Source organism: Schistocerca americana, chromosome X (genome assembly GCF_021461395.2).
Source record: "Schistocerca americana isolate TAMUIC-IGC-003095 chromosome X, iqSchAmer2.1, whole genome shotgun sequence".
Taxonomy (NCBI): Eukaryota; Metazoa; Arthropoda; class Insecta; order Orthoptera; family Acrididae; genus Schistocerca; species Schistocerca americana.
The window spans coordinates 498,619,253-498,639,527 of record NC_060130.1 but is presented as its reverse complement, the minus strand read 5'-3'; positions in this window follow the sequence as shown (position 1 = coordinate 498,639,527).

Genomic DNA, 20,275 nt, shown 5'->3' with positions numbered 1-20,275 from the left:
GGTCTTGGCGTGCATCCGTGCGTCGCTGCAGTCCGGTCCCAGGTCGACGGGCACGTGCACCTTCCGCCGACCACTGGCGACAACATCGATGTACTGTGGAGACCTCACGCCCCACGTGTTGAGCAATTCGGCGGTACGTCCACCCGGCCTCCCGCATGCCCACCATATGCCCTCGCTCAAAGTCCGTCAACTGCACATACGGTTCACGTCCACGCTGTCGCGGCATGCTACCAGTGTTAGAGACTGCGATGGAGCTCCGTATGCCACGGCAAACTGGCTGACACTGACGGCGGCGGTGCACAAATGCTGCGCAGCTAGCGCCATTCGACGGCCAACACCGCGGTTCCTGGTGTGTCCGCTGTGCCGTACGTGTGATCATTGCTTGTACAGCCCTCTCGCAGTGTCCGGAGCAAGTATGGTGGGTCTGACACACCGGTGTCAATGTGTTCTTTTTTCCATTTCCAGGAGTGTAAATGAAAGGTAATCGAACGTATTCGACTTAAACCTAGCAGTACCATGGGATTTTCCATAACGTGTTCACCAAACGGGGGGCGTAGTATATGATGAAGACAAAGATATACGGGTTTCGTTAATTTTCGTTGTCTTCTACGCACAACGTACATTTCAAAGATGTATTTATGCGTAAGAAGTGTCCAAAACCTGAAAATATGAATATGACACCTGTTCTGAAAATTCTCATCCTCTGACAAGACCTAAATTTTTCCTTTAATTTTTACTGAAATATTTAAAACAGTTACGATATCTGATAGTGAAATAATTAAATATAACAAATACATTTTTTTTATTTTAAAATATAATGTACATGACTAGATTACAGTAGTCTGAGAAGGTAGGCAAATAGTACCTCTTCCCACTCCCTTGGTATCACGTGGGTTAAATCAGGAAGTGTTATGGAATCTGATTACGAAATGAGACACTAAACGGACTACTGGGCAGAAAAATAACTGATGATGACCGAAGTAGAGAGGATATAAAATGAAGACTAACTATAGCAAGAAAAGTATTATTGAAAAAAAAAGGGATCTGCTAACATCGAATATAAATTTTAATGTTAGGAAGTATTTACTGAAGGTACTTGTATGGTTTCCAAGATGCTGCTCCAGGCGGATGTAGAAATGAATGTGCGCAATGGAAAATACTGAACACGAAAATAAAGATTTGGCCCTGTCTGACTACCCCCTGAAGCAGGTCTTAGGATCTCTTAACGGTGATATTATTTCCTCCTCCTTGCCCTTAACATATAAATTACAACATAAAAATAAATGAATGATTAAGGGAACTAGCAACTACTAAAGTATAAATGTTGTTTCAGCTTATACAACTACTTTTGATTAAAACACCTTTATATATTACAAATGTTTATGTGTGGATGTGCAATGGGCATAAAGAGATACAAATGAATTTCCTGACTAATATTATTGATAAACTGCCCAAATCTGCACCTATTTATGGCTACATGATCTAATATAAATAACACGAGATGACTGATATCATCTACGTCCCAAACACTAAAAGACACTACTTTGAAAGATGATCTACAGTGGTGTGCAACCTCAGTGGAAATGAAACTTACACTATCACAGCTGATCAGCTTTATAGCCCTAATAAGCCGAAGCAATTAGCAATATAACCGAATGTAGTGCAGTGATGGATCTCGTGCACGTGTGCGACGATAAAAGAACTCAAGCCACAAAATAAGAAACTCATTAACACTAGGATGGGAGAAGGCGGTCCTCTGACTAGTATAATCTATTACTATCTTCTCCTCTCTGAATTCTACAGACAAGAAACCCGAATTCCCAGCCGCAAGGACGGAATTCAGATAACGTTTCAACGTGACTATAGACAGGAGAAGTGCTCTCAATCACTGAACGCGGCGTCCTCAACGACGATTCCCTACCCGGAGGTGAAGTCCAGAATCGTATAAGTTAGCAACACCTTCCGTCACCTAAAGCAACTTCCCAGTGCCTTGTGCCCATATACCATGAAAATTAAGCTTTAGTGATTTTGCCCACATTTGTCCTATCATGATAAACGATATCTGCGACAGTATTTCACTGGTGACAGCGTCCCCGAGCTTGGACATTATCCCCCTGGGTTCCATAGCTATGCATGGTTAACACCTTATAGACTTCCAGACAATGAGCTACACTCATTGATGAAAGGCAAAAATAATGTTCACATTTACACATACTCAGAACACAGTCAGAGTTTACTTGCCACATGTCACACATGAAAACAGAACTAAAATGCTGCTAACAGGTGCACTGACTCGACGTGATACTCGCAAAGGGGGAAAATTAGAACAGGCAGTGCACTCACCCACTGCATACTGATGCTGTGTGTCGACGAAACTGCAACCCAGAGGTAGTCGAGAGTCATTGTCTCCAGGGAGGGTGGCTGGTAAGGTTCCCCTGTCACTGATATTTAGACGTGACACACACTTATGACATCATAATGTGGAGGTCCACGATGGATTGCCTCTACACGTGGAGGTCTGAGTTGAGGAGGTGAATTGTTTTTGGGGTTATGATCGATGGCTGCTCATAAAAACTTCACTATTAGTCATACATTTTACTGAAGAACAAACTAGAACATTCCGTAGTGCAACGTCCTCCTTAGTGCGTGCTGTGTCCGAGTGTTAAGGAACTGATGCAACAGGTGGCCATGGTCTCAAACGACTACCTTCTATGGCCGAAGGCTAATTGCACCTGGTAGTTCGCCCACAGGCTGGATGATGCTAAGCTCACAGCACTGATCTTAAAACCAGCAGCATTAGCCCACAGTTAGTGGAGGCCAAATCTCGTGATGGCTGCTGGTAGCCTCATCTCGCCTCGTGGAGCGGCAACACCTCTCCTCTTAAATAGTAGTTACCTTTTACCGAAAATAATGGTAATTTATTTTGGGATGGAGCGCACATGCTTTGCAAATCACAGAATGCAAACATGTAGACGATAAGAAGTTTGCTGATTGGATGTGTAGTTACTGGCTTACCAACGAATTTCTGCTGTTTCGTCGTTATGGCGGTGCCAGCTATTTTTCCGGGAGCACAATGTGGGAATCTGCCAGTGGCATGGCTGCATCTGACGTTATGGTGTTACGTCGGCGCTCAGCTGGCCCATTCCCAAGATCTTTTGCAACAGCCATGGCAACATCACAATTTTACTCAGTAGCGCCGAAAAATAGTAGGAGCACTGCAGATCGAATAACTGATAAGAAGATACTGAGTCGAACCGGGGAAAACAAGAAATTTATGGCACCACTTCGTTTCACAGAGCATATCCTGAGGCCTCAAGGACTTGTCAGTTTGGTAATGGAGAGAAGTGTGTATATGTGGGTGTTGGGGAGGTGGTGGGGGTGTTAAAATTGTAGAGGGAGACAAAGTCTTTAATACAGTTAGCAGGTTCAAACTGATGCACGTCGCATTAGCTGTGCAGCGCTGAAGAGGCTTGCACAGAATAGACTAGCTTGGGCAGCTGCATCAAACCAGTCTTCAGACTGAAGACCACAATAACAACATTGCGGCAGGGGGCAGCAGGGAGAGGTAGGCTTCTGGTCCACAATTTTGCGAGTTCTTTACTGGGACAAGTAGCGAGTAAGTTAGAACTAATGTGATTCAGCGCCCTCGGCTGTTGAAATGGCAAAATACGTATTTATATTGTTTTAAATTAACGGCGCTGCCCATTCTCGAATGAGAATAGATATTTATCTCACACTGTTGGCCGATGCAACCAACTGATGTAGCGGTTCTTGTATAATTTTGTTGTTGTAAACAGAAGTATGTCTGGTATGACGTTAAACTGCAACCACACATGGAGTGACCACAGTATAAGTGGTCCCTATCCAACAATAGCATCATGGGGGATGGGGGAGTGGAAGTTGTGAGCTGTAACTGTTACCTTCCCTGCTTGCGAAGGTGGAAGGAAGATAGAGAATGTAAGGAAAATAGTCGTGGTCATCTACCACTTACCAGCAGGTAGTCAGCTCAGTAATGTCAATTGAGATTAACCGAGCTGTGGATGTTAATTTCTCTTGTGATTTCCTGTTACTCCAGGTTGGTGTTCGAGAGAAACACAAAGTTACAGATGTGGCTCCAATGTAATTTTCGTAAGGGAAGTGCATAACTTGATCGGCCAGTCGCATTATGCGGTATAGTAAATTGAGTATCGAACTTCGTTTCCGAAAGACTGTGGGTTCTTTGGTGCACCATAAAAGATCTGATAAAATACTGATCAGTATTTGGATCACACCAACGGAGGACGGGCTCCAAGTCAGCAGTTTTGCATTTCTTTAACGAATACCTGTATACAAAGCTGATACAGACATTAATACAAGGAGATATGTTTAGTTTGTTAAACTAATACATCTGAAAGGTATTAATTTAAATATACGTAAATACAAGGGTCGTTTAAAAGTCTGTGGAAATTCTGAGAAATGCTACCACCGGCGCCTGTTTAGGTCATGTTTAGATGGATGCATCTTTGGAAAGAACGCACACCAAGTGTCAGTCATATTGGTATATTTTTTTGTGTTAGGCATTTGTGTGAGTCAAGGAAGTAGAGTGATTGTCAAAAAATGGACGAAAAAGAATCTCGTGTGGTGATCAAACTTTTCTTTATGAAAGGCAAAACGCCTCAGGAGACTAAACAGAAGCTTGATAAACATTACGGTGACTCTGCGCCTTCGATTAGAACCGTTTATAAGTGATTTCAAAATTTTAGGAGTGGCCATATGGACACAAGTGATGCTGTACGAGACGGCCGGAATGGCCGAGTGGTTCTAGGGGCTACATTCTGGAACCGCGCGACCACTACAATCGAAGGTTCGAATCCTGCTTCGGGCATGGATGTGTTTTATGTCCTTAGGTTAGTTATGTTTAAGTAGTTCTAAGTTCTAGGGGACTGATGACCTCAGATGTTAAGTCGCAAAGTACTCAGAGCCATTTGATGCTGAAATTTCTGGATACCTTGTGAAGGTTACGACTTCAGAAATCATTGATAAAATCCATGATAAGGTGATGGATGACAGAAGAGTTAAGGTGCGTTAGATTGCTAGTGTTGCGGGCATCTCGAAGGAACGGTTATATATTATTTTGCGTGAACATTTGGACATGAGAAAGCTATCCGCAAGATGCGTTCCGCGATTGCTCCCGCTTGACCATAAACGGAATTTTGTGAAGTGTTGCAAGGATGGTTGCAGCTGTTCAGAAGAATCCGCAGGACTTTGAGCGTCGTTTCGTCACTGTGGATGAAACATGGATACCTTACTATGCTCCTGAGACCAAACAACAATCTAAACAATTAGTTACCAAGGGAGAATCTGCACCAAAATAGGCGAAGGCCATTCCTTAGGCCGGAAAGGTTATGGCGACTGTCTTTTGGGATTCGCAAGGGATAATCCTCATCGACTATTTGGAAAAGGGTAAAAGTATTACAGGTGAATATCATTCTTTGTTATAGGACCGTCCTTTCCCATCGTGACAATGCACCAGGGCAAACCTAAGCAATTCTGGTGGCAAAATTAATGGGAATATGATTCCAGCTCGTTTAGCATACCCCACTATTCTCCAGACTTGGCTCCCTCAGACTACTATTTGTTCCCCAATTTGAATAAATGGCTGGCTGAACAAATATTTTATTCAAACGGGGAGGTGAATGCAGCAACTATTAGCTATTTTGCAGCGTTGGACAATTCCAATTATATTCATTGTTCTTAAGAGCTAACAAGATAGATGCGTTTATAGCGAAAGCTGAAGAACAAAGGACGATACGAAACTGGATGCTGATGGCAGAAAAAAATGTGAAAGCTTTGCTGTTGTTCAATATCTTAGAAAGTATTACATGTACTTAATATCATCTGTGGTCCTTCTGGTACACAAATATTTCATAAACATAAATAAACACATTTTTTTTGGTGTCTTACATTTTCCTTCAATATATTTTACTACGATAATGGCTGTTACATGAGTAGTCATTTAAGCCATCTGTACAACAAAATTACAAGACTGGTGTATACAAGAAAAAACAATACACATTTTCACATGTTGTAAATAAACAAATCATTTTCATTGGCACAGGAGATATTTTTACAAGATAGAGTAACTTAAAATTTCAGAGAAACCATTGTTCTGAGGATAAGAGGTTAAGTCAGTTCAGGGATGTTTCTGCCCATGGGAATTGATGCAGCCACTGCTGGAGTGACATTGCAGTTGGCTTGTATGATGTCAATCGGTCAGTGACAACAGGATGAGTGTGAGTTTGGTTGAGCTCTTCGTAGCAGAGGTGGGCATCGAGGCGCGTCCCCATCCAGGACCGTAGTAATGACAGCCGTGCGAGCCTTGCCTCGCGCTGCCTGTACAGGCGGGACAGCCGCATCGACATCCGACGGGCCGCATGGTGCAGAGTCATGCGGCGACACTGGGCTACAGCAGTCTCGAGCCGAGCGAGTCCCTGACGTCACCGCAAGGGCCGAACAGTGCTGTTGCGAAACAACTTGTATGCCACGGGCTAAGCAGAGTCACGTATGGAGAGACAGCCCGGGGGCCACGGCCTCACTGCTCCGCACTGAGCGAGGCTGTGACGTCACTGCATCCGTGCCTTGCGCAAGCGCTGGGGTGCTGTTGCCTACGTGCTGCTGGTAGCACTGACCGCAGCTGTGAGCTACAGACTGCGAGCCTTGAGTAGAGCAGTGTTTAGTGGGATGGTGGGATTTCTTCATTTTTGTCGTAACGCACAAACTGATGTTGGAAACTAACCGTGGGCTGGAGAGGAAGGAGCGCATGTCAAGAAGAAGGGTAGTAAGAGAAAAATTAATCAGTGATGAGTGGAGAACCACACAGCTTGAAGCGTATCTCAAAAGTTCAGTTTGGACCGTGTTAAAGCCTATTTTGGATGGCGTTAGGAAAAGCGTTCATTTTGATTGCAGTTCGCTGTGCTGTGAAATTTACTCTCATGCTAATGGATCAAGTGGCACTTCCCACACTACTCGCCATTCATGTGCGTCTAATAAACATGGGTCTTATGTGGATGTAAACAAAAGTTGCTCTTGATAGATCACTGAGCCAGTCTAACGATACTCGCTGGAATAAGCAGCTGATAATGTGAGAATGTGCTAAAAACTCTCTGAGAAGGGAAGAATAGCCCGAAATGAAGGAACTGATATCACGCTGATGAAAGAACTTTTCACGGTATTTATGCTAATCTATTGCTCTTATTCGTATACGCAATCGTTTATTTTAAAGCTTTTAAAACATGAGGGTTTTTGTAGCTCTTCAAAGCGGCGTCCAAGGAATTACAACTGGAGGAATCACCTACACTGAACCTTCTGTTGACATGGACAATGACATTGTTAAAGCATTTGAGTCAAACGCCCCAGGACATAGTAGCTTCTGAAATCGGACTTTTACATAAACACCTCAAATTATACTTAGATAAAAAGCAATTTGTTCAGATATACTGTGTGGTAGCAACTTTCCTCTGGCCACCATTCATCATTTAAAAATGATATCTGAAAATAAGAGGCGTAAAGTCATGAAAAAGATACAATCTTTTTCCTTCCTCATACTTCTCCAATCCCACAATACACTGTAACGACATTTCCCTTTACTGCATCTCCAAACGTGTTTATCTTTGTTCTCGCTTGTTGGTTCGAAAGGATCTGACTTACCTTTCGATCTAGAAATAGTTATCTCAATGTACTCTGCTCCTCTGGAAGTTACAAAAATAACATTTAATGCACTGAAATAGGAGCAACGCTCATTCCTGCATGTTCCTCCATAACTGGTAACACGTGAATACTGTGGAATCCACGCTGTCCTAAATGAAAGTTTGAATTTTTGCTCTATTTGCACTGATATATGAATTTTGCTGTCCTCGGGTAAAAAGAAGAGATGGATAATGAGGCTGGACATGTATTTCAGACTCCGCCCCCCCCCCCCACCCTCTCCGCCCCAAAAGAAAAAAAAAAAGAACTAATCATGTTGAACCACATAAATTCTGCTACTCCATCCGCTGGATTTGTAGTTGTGCAAGTTAGACATTCGGGTAGCTTACACTCAATGTTACTCAACATCTACACTGAACAAGCAGTAAAGAAAACAATTATAAATTTGTGAACAGAATTAAATATGAGGGAGAAACAATAAACGTTTTGAAGTTTACTGGTGACACTCAAGTTCTGTCAGAGTCAGCAAAGAAATTGGAATAACAGTTGATTGGAATAGATAGTGCCCTGGAAAGGGATTATAAGATAACCCTCAATGAAACTAAATGAAAGGTAATGAAACGTATTTGAATTAAACCTAGCAGTACCAATGTGTTTCCCATAACGTGTACTACAAAATGGGGGCGTAGTAAATGACCAATACACAGACATACGGATTTCGTTAATTTTCGTTGTCTTTTACACACAACATACTTTTTAAAGGTATATTTATGTGTAAGAAAGGTCCTAAACTTGAAAATATGAATATGACACCTGTTCTGAAAATTCACATCCACTGACAAGACCTAAATTTATGCGTTAAGTTTTACTGAAAAATTTAAAACAATTACGGCATCTGGGAGAACAAAAGAAATGGTTGGTGCAAATGGCTCTGAGCACTGTGGGACTTAACGTCTGTGGTCATCAATTCCCTAGAAATTAGAACCACTTAAACCTAACTAACCTACGGACATCACACACATACATGCCCGAGGCAGGATTCGAACCTGCGACCGTAGCGGTCACGCGGTTCCAAACTGAAGCGCCTAGAACCGTATGGCCACACCGGCCGTCTAGAAGGAATCATTAAAAATCATAAAGATGTATTTTTTTCAAAATTTTAAAATATAATGCACATGACTAGATTACAGTGTTCTGGAAACGTAGGAATATAGTAGCCCTTCCCTCCCTCTTGGTAATGGGAGGTAGTGTTAAGAGAACCAGACTACGAAATGAGACACTAGGACTATTGGGGAGCAAAATAACTGATGATGGCGGAGGTAGAGAGGATATAAAATAAGGACTGTCTTTACCAAAATAACTGTTAATGAAATGAGGGATTTGGTAACATCGAATATAAATTTAAGTGTTAGGAAGTATTTCCTGAAGATATTTGTGTGGTTTCCTAGATGCTACTCCAGGCGGGTGTAAAAATGAAGGTGCGCAATGGAAAATACTGAACGCAAAAATAAAGATTTGGCCTTGTCTAACTACCCCCTGAAGCAGGTCTTAGGATCTCTTAACGGTGATATTATTTCCTCCATCTTGCTCATTAACGTATAAATCACAACATAGAAGTAACAGAATGATTAAGGGAACTAGTAACTACTAAATATTAATGTTTCTTCTTATACATTTACTGTAGATTAAAACCCCTTTATTTATTACAAATGTTTATATGTCAATGTGCAACGGACATAAAAAGATACAAATGATTTTTCTGACTAATATTATTGATCAACTGCCCCAAATCTGCAGCTATTTATGGCTACGCGATAAATAACGAGAGATGACTGACATCATCTACGTCCCAAACACTAGAAGACACTGATTTCGAAGATGATCTACAGTGATGTGCAACCTCAGTGGAAATGAAACTCACGTGATCACAACCGTTCAGCTTTATAGCCCTAATAAGCCGAAGCAATTAGCAATATCATCGAATGCACTGCGTCCGGTGCGTCGGAGTGATGGTTGTCGTACACGTCTGCGACGATGTAAGATCTCCAGCCACAAAATAAAAAACTAATTAAACACTAGGACGGCAGACTGCGGTCCTCTGTCTAGTATAATCTAAAACTATCTTTTTCTCTCTGTATTCTACAGACAAGAAACGCGAACTCCCACCCACAAGGACGGAATTTAGATAACGACTCAATGTGAGTAATGACAGGAGAAGTGCTTTCAATCACTGAGCGCTGCGTACTCAACGATGATTCCCTACCCACAGGCGAAGTCCAGAATCGTATAAGTTAGCAACACCTTCGGTCACCTAAAGCAACTTCCCAGTGCTTTGCGCCACTATATCATGCACATTAAGCATTAGTGATTTTGCCCGTATTTGTCCTCTCATGACAAACGAACATTGCGACGGTATTTCACTGGTGACAGCTTTCCCCAGCTTTAACATTATCCCCCTGAGTTCCATCACACGTCTTCGAAAGTCAGTTTCGGCATGATGCGTGTGAGAAAATCTAGCCCTAGGATTGCACAGCAGCCTTCGCCTGCATCACGCATTACACTGCAAGTGTTGTCTGTTTTGTCAATCTCCTGGTCCACTGGCATTCGACATCTACACCGAACAAGCAATAAAGCATACTAGGATAAATTTGTAAACAGAATTAAATACACTCCTGGAAATTGAAGTAAGAACACCGTGAAGTCATTGTCCAGGAAGGGGAAACTTTATTGACACATTCCTGGGGTCAGATACATCACATGATCACACTGACAGAACCACAGGCACATAGACACAGGCAACAGAGCATGCACAATGTCGGCACTAGTACAGTGTATATCCACCTTTCGCAGCAATGCAGGCTGCTATTCTCCCATGGAGACGATCGTAGAGATGCTGGATGTAGTCCTGTGCAACGGCTTGCCATGCCATTTCCACCTGGCGCCTCAGTTGGACCAGCGTTCGTGCTGGACGTGCAGACCGCGTGAGACGACGCTTCATCCAGTCCCAAACATGCTCAATGGGGGACAGATCCGGAGATCTTGCTGGCCAGGGTAGTTGACTTACACCTTCTAGAGCACGTTGGGTGGCACGGGATACATGCGGACGTGCATTGTCCTGTTGGAACAGCAAGTTCCCTTGCCGGTCTAGGAATGGTAGAACGATGGGTTCGATGACGGTTTGGATGTACCGTGCACTATTCAGTGTCCCCTCGACGATCACCAGTGGTGTACGGCCAGCGTAGGAGATCGTTCCCCACACCATGATGCCGGGTGTTGGCCCTGTGTGCCTCGGTCGTATGCAGTCCTGATTGTGGCGCTCACCTGCACGGCGCCAAACACGCATACGACCATCATTGGCACCAAGGCAGAAGCGACTCTCATCGCTGAAGACGACACGTCTCCATTCGTCCCTCCATTCACGCCTGTCGCGACACCACTGGAGGCGGGCTGCACGATGTTGGGGCGTGAGCGGAAGACGGCCTAACGGTGTGCGGGACCGTATCCCAGCTTCATGGAGACGGTTGCGAATGGTCCTCGCCGATACCCCAGGAGCAACAGTGTCCCTAATTTGCTGGGAAGTGGCGGTGCGGTCCCCTACGGCACTGCGTAGGATCCTACGGTCTTGGCGTGCATCCGTGCGTCGCTGAGGTCCGGTCCCAGGTCGACGGGCACGTGCACCTTCCGCCGACCACTGGCGACAACATCGATGTACTGTGGAGACCTCACGCCCCACGTGTTGAGCAATTCGGCGGTACGTCCACCCGGCCTCCCGCATGCCCACTATACGCCCTCGTTCAAAGTCCGTCAACTGCACATACGGTTCATGTCCACGCTGTCGCGGCATGCTACCAGTGTTAAAGACTGCGATGGAGCTCCGTATGCCACGGCAAACTGGCTGACACTGACGGCGGCGGTGCACAAATGCTGCGCCGCTAGCGCCATTCGACGGCCAACACCGCGGTTCCTGGTGTGTCCGCTGTGCCGTGCGTGTGATCATTGCTTGTACAGCCCTCTCGCAGTGTCCGGAGCAAGTATGGTGGGTCTGACACACCGGTGTCAATGTGTTCTTTTTTCTATTTCCAGGAGTGTACTTGGGAGGTGCAATAAACATTCTGAAGTTTACCGGTGACACTGCAGTTCTGTCAGTCAGCAAAGAACTTGGAATTACAGCTGAACATAATAGATAGTGCCCTGGAAAGGGATTGTAAGATACCACTCAATGGAACTAAATGAAAGGTAATGGAACGTATTCGAATTAAACATAGCAGTACCAACGGATTTTCCATAACGTGTACAACAAAAGGGGGTCGTAATATACGACCAACATTAAGATATACTGCTTTCGTAAATTTTCGTTCTCTTTTAAGCACAACATACTTTTAAAAGATATATTTATCTGTAAGAAGGGTCCTAAACCTGAAAATACGAATATAACACCCATTCTGAGAATTCACATCCACTGACAAGACCTAAATTTTAACGCTACGTTTTACTGAAAATTTTAAAACAATTACAGAATCTGGTACAAGAAATCACTAAAAATCACAAATATATTTTTTCAAAATTTGAAAATATAATGTACATGAGTAGATTACAGTATTCTAAAAAGGTAGGCATAAAGTACCCCTTCCATCTCCATTGGTATTGCGGGGGTTAAATCAGGTAGTGTTAAGGAATCTGATTACGAAATGAGACACTAAACGGACTATTGGGCAGCAAAATAACTGATGATGACCAAAGTAGAGAGGATATAAAATGAAGACTGACTATAGCAAGAAAAGTATTAGCGAAAAGAGGGGTTTGCTAACATCTACCATAAATTTAAGTGTTAGGAAGTACAGGGTTATTACAAATGATTGAAGCGATTTCACAGCTCTACAATATCTTTATTATTCGAGATATTTTGACAATGCTTTGCACACACGTACAAAAACTCAAAAAGTTTTTTTAGGCATTCACAAATGTTCGATATGTGCCCCTTTAGTGATCTGGCAGACATCAAGCCGATAATCAAGTTCCTCCCACACTCGGCGCAGCATGTCCCCATCAATGACTTCGAAAGCATCGTTGATGCGAGCTCGCAGTTCTGGCACGTTTCTTGGTAGAGGAGGTTTGAACACTGAATCTTTCACATAACCCCACAGAAATAAATCGCATGGGGTTAAGTCGGGAGAGCGTGGAGGCCATGACACGAATTGTTGATCACGATCTCCACCACGACCGATCCATCGGTTTTCCAATCTCCTGTTTAAAAAATGCCGAACATCATGATGGAAGTGCGGTGGAGCACCATCCTGTTGAAAGATGAAGTCGGCGCTGTCGGTCTCCAGTTGTGGCATGAGCCAATTTTCCAGAATGTCCAGATACACGTGTCCTGTAACGTTTTTTTCGCAGAAGAAAAAGGAGCCATAAACTTTAAACCGTGAGATTGCACAAAACACGTTAACTTTTGGTGAATTGCGAATTTGCTGCACGAATGCGTGAGGATTCTCTACCGCCCAGATTCGCACATTGTGTCTGTTGACTTCACTATTAAGAAAAAATGTTGCTTCATCACTGAAAACAAGTTTCGCACTGAACGCATCCTCTTCCATGAGCTGTTGCAACCGCACCGAAAATTCAAAGCGTTGACTTTGTCATCGGGTGTCAGGGCTTGTAGCAGTTGTAAACGGTAAGGCTTCTGCTTTAGCTTTTTCCGTAAGATTTTCCAAACCGTCGGCTGAGGTACGTTTAGCTCCCTGCTTGCTTTATTCGCCGACTTCCGCGGGCTACGCGTGTAACTTGCCCGCACGCGTTCTACCGTTTCTTCGCCCACTGCAGGCCGACCCGTTGATTTCCCCTTACAGAGGCATCCAGAAGCTTTAAACTGAGCATACCATCGCCGAATGGAGTTAGCAGTTGGTGGATCGTTGTTGAACTTCGTCCTTAAGTGTCGTTACACTGTTATGACTGACTGATGTGAGTGCATTTCAAGCGCGACATACGCTTTCTCGGCTCCTGTCGCCATTTTGTCTCACTGCGCTCTCGAGCGCTCTGGTGGCAGAAACCTGAAGTGCGGCTTCAGCCGAACAAAGCTTTATGAGTTTTTCTACCTATCTGTAGTGTGTCGTGACAATATGTCAATGAATGGAGCTACAGTGAATTTATGAAATCGCTTCAATCATTTGTAATAGCCCTGTATTTCTTGAAGGTATTTGTATGGTTTCCAAGATGCTGCTCGAGGCGGATGTAACAATGAATGTCCGCAGTATAAAATACTGAACGCAAATATAAAGATTTGGTCTTGTCTGGCTACCCCCTGAAGCAGATCTTAGGATCTCTTAACGGTGATATTTTTCCACCTTTTTGTTCTTTAACGTATAAATTGCAACATAAAAATAAATAAATGTTTAAGGGAACTAGTAACGGCTAAATATTAATGTAGATTCTGCTTATACATTTATTGTAGATTGAAATCCCTTTATATATTAAAAATGTTTATATGTCGATGTGCAATGGACATAAAGAGATACAAATGAATTTCCTGACTAACATTATCGGTCAGTTGCTCCAATCTGCCCCTTTTTTATGGCTACGTCATCTAATATAAATAACGTGAGATGTCTGATCATCTACGTCCCAAACACTAGAAGACACTACTATCAAAGATGATCTACAGTGGTGTGCAACCTCAGTGGAAAGAAATTTACATTATCACAGTTGTTGACCTTTATAGCCCTAATAAGCCGAATCAGTTAGCAATATCACCGAATGTACTACGTCCCTTGCGTCGGAGTGATGGTTCTCGCACACGGCTGCGATGATGGAAGAACTCCTGCCACAAAATAAAAAACTTATTAAACAAAAATGGCTCTCAGCACTATGGGACTTAACATCTATCGTCATCAGTCCCCTAGAACTTAGAACTACTTAAACCTAACTAACCTAAGGACAGGACACAACACCCAGCCATCACGAGGCAGAGAAAATCCCTGACCCCGCCGGGAATCGAACCCGGGAACCTGGGCGTGGGAAGCGAGAACGCTACCGCACGACCATGAGATAAACTCATTAAACACTAGGACGGCAGAAGGCGGCCCTTTGACTGGTATAATATAATATTATCTTCTCCTCTCTGTATTCTAGCCGGCCGCGGTGGCCGTGCGGTTCTGGCGCTGCAGTCCGGAACCGCGGGACTGCTACGGTCGCTGGTTCGAGTCCTACCTCGGGCATGGGTGTGTGTGATGTCCTTAGGTTAGTTAGGTTTAAGTAGTTGTAAGTTGTAGGGGACTGATAAACTCTGATGTTAAGTCCCATAGTGCTCAGAGCCATATTTGAACCTAACGGTGTTCCCAAAGGATAGTCTAATCACGGTTGGCTATGGCGTGTTTGTAGCTCTCAGAAGTAGTTTAACTTGTCGCGAAATTGAAGTAGATACTTCCTGTGAGTTAGTATGGGCAGAGGCCATTGTTGGTAACCGGAATAAAATAATAATTGGATCCTTTTACTGACCTTCCGGTTCAGATGATACAGTTGCTGAAAGGTTCAAAGAAAACTTGAGTTTGATTTCAAACACGTACCAAACTTAAACGATAACAGCTGGTGGTGACTTTAATTTACCCTCTATATGTTGGCGAAAATACATGTTTACTTCCGGAAGTGCACATTGTAATGTTGATGCATTAAGTTGTTCTGAAAGCGGTGCTGATATTCACGACAATAAATGCGGGTTAAAAGCTGTGAGCAATCTGGGGAAGTTAACCTTGCATTACTGAGCAACTGTTTCACCAAGTATTCAGTCTAGCTTACCAAATTCCCAATCAGACCAGCATTAATTATAAGCTTTTAATAGTCATCTTACGACAACCAGTGATATATATATATATATATATATATATATATATATATATATATAAAGACAATTTAAATAAAAAGAAGTAAATCAGTTTATATTTGGACATTTATTTCAACATTAATCTTTGTTCCGTTAAAATTTCGGCATATTAAATTTGATTCATAACTGAACTGGTACCTTATTTAGGATTGTGAAAATGTGGGTTTGTAATCTTACGGAACACATCAAATATGGAGCCAAGATTGGGAGTCTGCATACAACACTGCATTCATAAAAGAACACACGAAGAACGTTGAAACATATGCAAGAGGAAATTAACCACAACCAACCTACTCAATTTGCACACAAAGAAGTTACGTTAGTAGCGCAATCCACGCACTGGTATACTATATTCATACAAACTCTCTGTGAAATCTTCCCGAAAAGAATAGCTGAGGGCTACTTTGATGATTACACCACATGCTTCACGTGGTCAACTTGGTTTACACAAAGAGTGTAACTCCATAATAATTTTGATAATTAAGCTAAATTACATCGAAACGCAATTTACAACAGAAAAACCTCGAACTGGTTACTATCTTCTTACCATTAACATGATGTGTCAAACAAGTGTATAAGCACTTGGTACTGGTCTCACAAAGTACACCTCACGTTGGTTGAACATAAAGAAACGTTGCTATATTGAAAAATTTTGTCAAGACGAGACGTTATAATCTCACGCACATTCGCATTTAAGATTGATGATCTTAGTTAGAGTTATGGCTCATCAACATGTGGTTCCACTTTACTGACAAAATAGTGACAAAGCAGCTACTGGAAGATATTCTGAACTTCACACTAGAATTACGCTGCATTGCAATTTAAGATAAAATAAAATATTTTAGACCTAAACCTGAAATAAAGGTGATTAACTTTTCAGCTGAACTTAAGAAATTCATTGTCCTACAGACTTAGCAGAGACGCACTTACCCGGAGATCTTACCACTTCGGACACTCGCCGCAGACAGACTGCCGTGGGCCCCTACTGAGGGTGCTTCACAGATACAAACGGAACTAACAAGAGAGGCAGCTTCCTATACCAACATGACGAGGGACGGACAGGACCATACTAAGAATAAAACCTCTTTGCTTTTAGAAAGCGTAGCTACCTGTTCGGACATTGGTCCTAATCTTATCTAGCAGAGAGGCTTGTCTGCTACCATCAAACACGCAACTAGAAATACATTTGCTCATTCATTCTTTCACACAGAAGGGAAGGGGAATGACAGTATCTCATCATATACAATATATAAAAGAAAGCGGATAGGGGTTCCGTATGAGACTGTGTGACATGAATTACATATAAACTGTGTTTTAAATTGTAGTAGCGTGACACATCGTTCTTGATTACGTGTAAAAATAACATGTTCCACTGCTCAGTCTCCTCCCAGATAGAGTCAAAAACACCACGGTAAAATTAGAAGTGGAATTTATGATGTAAATGGCAACAGATTTAAGAAATTAACATGAAAGGAATCCAACAGAGTCCTCTCAACATAAAATGTCATCCGAAATTTTGCTACACGCATTCTCTGAAAATTATTTCCAGCAGTTACTTCATGAGCCCACACGAATAGTGAACGGTTGTGAAAACACACTTGACCTCTTAGCAACAAATAATCCTGAGTTAATAATGAGCATCAAAACCGATATACTCATTAGTGAACACAGGGTTGTCGTAGCGAGATTGAATATTGTAATCCTTTAATTCTCGAAAAATGAGCGAATTATACACCTATTCAAAAAAGCAGAAAAAAATTCACTTCACGCCTTCCTGAGACAATATCCACTCATTTCAAATTAATAATGTAAGTGTACACCAGATGTGGCTTAAATTCGAAGAAATAGTATCGGCAGCAATTGAGAGATGTATACCAAATAATCGCCGGCCGGTGTGGCCGTGCGGTTCTAGGCGCGTCAGTCTGGAACCGCGTGACCGCTACGGTCGCAGGTTCGAATCCTGCCTCGGGCATGGATGTGTGTGATGTCCTTAGGTTAGCTAGGTTTAAGTAGTCTTAAGTTCTAGGGGGCTGATGACCACAGATCTTAATTCCCACAGTGCTCAGAGCCAGTATACCAAATAAACAAACAAACGAAGGAGCTGATCCTCCTTGGTACACAAAACGGGTTAAATCATTGTTGCAAGAACAACGAAACAAACACGGCAAATTTAAACAGACGCAAAATCCCCAAGATTGGCGATCCTTTACACGAGTTCGAAATATAGAGTGGAGTTCAATGCGAGTCGCCTATAACAGTTTCCACAACGGAACTTTCCCTCGAAACCTGGCAGAAAATCCAAAAAGATTCTGGTCGTATGTGAAGTACGTTAGCGGCAAGAAACGAAGAATGCCTTCTTGCGCCATAACAATGGAGATACTATCGAAGACAGTGCAGCCAAAGCAGAGTTACTAATCACGGCCTTCTGAAATGCCTTCACAAGAGAAGACTAAGTAAATATCCCAGAATTCGAATCGAGAACAGCTGCCAACATAAGTAACATAGGAGTAAATATCCTCGAAGTAGTGAAGCAACTCAAATCACCTAATAAAAGCAAGTCTTCTGGTCCAGACTGTATACAAATTAGGTTCCTTCCGAGCATCCTGATGCATTAGCTCCATGCTTAACAATCATATACAACCGTTCACTCGACGAAAGATCCGTACCCCAAGACTGGAAAGTTACACAGGTCACACCAATATTCAAGAAAGGTAGTAGGAGTAATCCACTAAATTACAGGCCCATATCGCTAACGTCATTATGCAGCAGGATTTAAGAACATGTATTGTGTTCGAACATTATGAATTACCTCGAAGGAAACGATCTATTAACACAAAGTGAACTTGGATTTAGAAAACATCGTTCTTGGGAAACACAACTAGCTCTTTATTCACACGGAGTGCTGAGTGCTACTGACAAGGGATTTCAGATCGATTCCGTATTCTTGGATTTCCGGAAGGCTTTTGACACTGTACGACACAAGCTCCTCGTAGTGAAATTGCATGCTTATGGAATGTTGTCTCAGTTATGTGACTGGATTTGCGATTCTCTGTCAGAGAGGTCACAGTTCGCAGTAATTAACGAAAATTCATCAAGTGATACAGAAGTGATTTGAGGCGTTCCCCAAGGTAGTGTTATAGGCCCTTTGCTGTTCCTTATATATATAAACGATTTGTGAGACAATCTGAGCAGCTGTTGTTTGCAGATGACGCAGACGTTTATCGACTAATAAAGTCATCAGAAGATAAAAACAAACTGCAAAAAGACTTAGAAAAAAATCTGAATGGTGCGAAAAGTGGCAGTTGACCATAAATAACGAAAAATGTGAGGTCATCCACATGAGTGCTAAAAGCAACTCTTTAAACTGCGGTTACACGATAAATCAGTCTAACCTAAAAGCAGTATATTCAAATAAATACCTAGGTATTAGTATCACGAACAACTTAAAATGGAAAGAGCACATAAAAAATGTTGTGGGGATGGCTAAAGAAAGGCTGCGTTTTATTGGCAGGACACTTAAAAAATGTAACAAACCTACTGAGGAGGACACTACGCTACAAGACGATACTACGCTATTCTGTCATTTTTCAGAATACTGCTGAACAGTGTGGGATCCTTACCAGATAGGACTGACGGAGTACATCGAAAAAGTTCAAAGAAATTCAGCACGTTTAGAATTATCACGTAATATGGGAGAGAGTGTCACAGAAATGATACAGGATTTGGGCTGGAAATCATTAAAAGAAAGTCGTTTTTCGTTGCGACGGAATCTTCTAACGACATTTGAATCACTAACTTTCGCCTCTGAATGAGAAAATATTTTGATGACACCGACCTACCTAGGGAGGAACGTCCACCACCATAAAATAAGGGAAATCAGAGCTCGTACGGAAAGATATAGGTGATCATTGTTTCCGCGTGCTATACGACATTGGAATAATAGAGAATTGTGAAGGTGGTACGATGAACCCTCAGCCAGGCACTTAAATGTGATATGCAGAGTATCCATGTAGATGTAGATGTACATATGGAGGTCTGAGTTGCGGTGGTGGACTGTTGTCGGGATGATGATAGGTGGCTGCTCATAAATACTTCGCTATTAGTCATACATTTTACTGAAGAACAAACTAGAACGTTCTATGTTGCAGCGTCCTCCATAACGTGTGCTGAAGACAACGAGTGTTAAGGAACTGATGCAACAAGACTGCCTTCAATGGCGGAAGGCTGTTTGCACCTGTTGGTTGGCCCGAAGGTGGTCCACTGGCTGGAAGATGCTGAGCCACAGCACTGATCTTAAGACCAGAAGCAGGGGCCCACAATTAGTGGAAGCCAAATCTCGTGGTTGCTGCTTGGAGCATCATGTCGCCTCGAGGAGCGGCATACACCTCTCCTCGTAAATAGTAGCTACCAGACTGAGACACTTTTGACTGAAAGTAACTGTAATTTATGTTGGGACAGTGCGTTCTTTCTTTGCAAATCACAGCTCGCAGCTATGTAAACCATAATAAATCTGTTGATTGGATGTGTACTAACTGGCCTACAAACGCCTTTCTGCTGAGTCTTCGTAATGGCTGTTCCAGCCCCATTCCTGGAACCCAATGTGGGAATCTGCCAGTGGCTTTGCTGCATCTTACGTAATGATGTTTTGTCGGATCTGAGCTGGCCCACTAACTAAGTCTTTGGCAACAGCCATGGCAATATCACTTTTGTATCCCGCGT